This window comes from Astatotilapia calliptera, chromosome 12, assembly GCF_900246225.1.
Source record: "Astatotilapia calliptera chromosome 12, fAstCal1.2, whole genome shotgun sequence".
In the NCBI taxonomy this organism is placed as follows: Eukaryota; Metazoa; Chordata; class Actinopteri; order Cichliformes; family Cichlidae; genus Astatotilapia; species Astatotilapia calliptera.
The window spans coordinates 716,444-718,412 of record NC_039313.1 but is presented as its reverse complement, the minus strand read 5'-3'; the positions used below and the strand labels follow the sequence as shown (position 1 = coordinate 718,412).

The 1,969-nt window shown below is 43.8% G+C and overlaps 1 long non-coding RNA gene across 1 annotated transcript; it reads left to right on the top strand.

Moving 5' to 3' along the window:
* Positions 1–545: 545 nt before the first annotated feature.
* Positions 546–835, top strand: LOC113033178 (uncharacterized). Its single transcript, XR_003274007.1, has 3 exons — positions 546–577; positions 657–721; positions 805–835. It is a non-coding gene; the product is annotated as an uncharacterized LOC113033178 (long non-coding RNA).
* The last annotated feature ends 1,134 nt before the right edge of the window (positions 836–1,969 follow it).

The window sequence follows — 1,969 nt, the reverse complement described above, 5'->3', positions numbered from 1 at the left end:
CACTTAGAGCAGGCGGGGAGCACTGTGAGGATCATGTTTTTTGACTTCTCCAGTGCTTTCAACACCATCCAACCTGCACTACTGAGAGGGAAGCTGGAGGGAGCCGGAGTAGGCAAACAGCTGCCTGCATGGACTACCTTACCAACAGACCACAGTATGTGAGGCTCCATGACTGTGTGTCCGAGGTGGTAATCTGCAGCACGGGGGCACCACAGGGCACGGTTCTCTCACCTTTCCTGTTCAGCCTTTACACTTCAAGGCTCAAGGTTCTTTATTTGTCACATGCATAGTTATACAAGTATAACACACAGTGAAATGTAGCCTGACACGCTCCTCGACATGTGCAAAAATTGGGGGGGGGGGGTATAGAGGAAGAACATTATATATGTAATGGGGAAGTCTTTAGGACCCAGGGGACCCAATGGAGGGTATAAAAGAGGAAGTAGCAGCAGGTGCTCTTCATTTCCACTGACGAGCGGCTGTGAACAATGGTTGTGTGAGTAGGTGAAGAGCCTGAGAAGTTTTAATTGTCTGCTACACAAACAGTTGTTGTAAACCTCTACAGCAGAGGTTCGAGGTACAGGCTGTTTTTCTTTTAGTGTTTTTTTTTTAATTTGTTGAAATGTATTTGATGTTTATTGTATTTTATGTTTTAGTAGTGATTTTCACAAGATAAGCCAAGATAAGCCAGGTGTGCAGCAAACACAGTTGTCTGCTGGAGGTATGTTAACTTAATATATTTGACATTAAAAAAAAGTATATTGATGCACTATAATCTAATTTATATTGTATTGCCTCCTGCAGGGCAGGCTGCACATGTGAATTTGTCACTGTTTTTTTCCCTCCTTCTCCTTGTTGTTGTGTTTTTGGTTTTGGTAGGGTCACCTTTTAAAACTGTTTTTTTTTATGCCGGGTTTGTTTTTATTTCTACTGGGCTGGTGCAATATTAGTCGGGCAATGTGCAATCCCTGAGTGGGACTCTTACCTTAGGGGAATTAGGATCTTTAGAGGTGCTCTGTGTGGATTTGCAGTGAATAAGTTTTTATTAAGAGTGATTTTTAGTGCCACCGATTATTGCCTGAACTAGCACTTAGTGCATGCGATAAGTGTTCTGTTGGGCTCGTATTTATTTGGGGTGGATTTGTTTCTTTTAAAGCAACGAGCATCTGGGACCGCCAAGGGAGAGCAACCCCTCAGGTGATAGTTGCATTGCTGGCAGGTTGCACCAATAACACTATCTTGTGGTCGTTAGTGACCTTTTTACCATTTTTTGATGTTTTAGGCCTTTTGCAAACCCTTTGTGTTCTTTTAAAATAATAAATTTTAACATATCTGACTGATATTGACCCTCTTGTCCTGTTTATTCTGGGCTCGTTCCTGTGAGAGCTTTGGGCCTGAAAGTTTGCACAAGTAGTATAGAGGCCCTTAGCGGTTACTCGGTGGCTTTCGCTCGCTACATTAATTGGCGTTGTCGACAGGATCCAGGTCATATCAGTTACGGTGTTTGGTTTTTATTTTAGTGTGGCCCTGTTTATTTTAGTAAGAGTGTTAGAGGAGAGGAGGAAAAACAGTGACATCTTCTACGGAGCGGAAGCCAACGGTTGGGCTGCTGCGGGGATAATAAACCTCCTTCGCCGACCCTATGGACGACGTACAGGCCCTCTTGGAGCAGCTGCAACAGCTAAAAGCAGCAAATGAACAGTTGAGAGACCAATTACAGGAACGTTCTCCTGTGACTGGTCTAGTGCCAGATCCAGTGCCAGGTCCATCTACTGTGCCATCAAATATGAACCCAATAAATGAAGCTACAAATGTGTGTTACGTTTATGCACCTCGGGAGCGTAAATGCCCAACGTTTACTGGTAAATTGTCAGTGGACTTGTTAACTGTTGACCAGTGGGTTGAAGAAGTACGTAGATGCCTGGAGATTCGTCCTATGTCAAGAGCAGCACAAGTGATGTTTGTGATG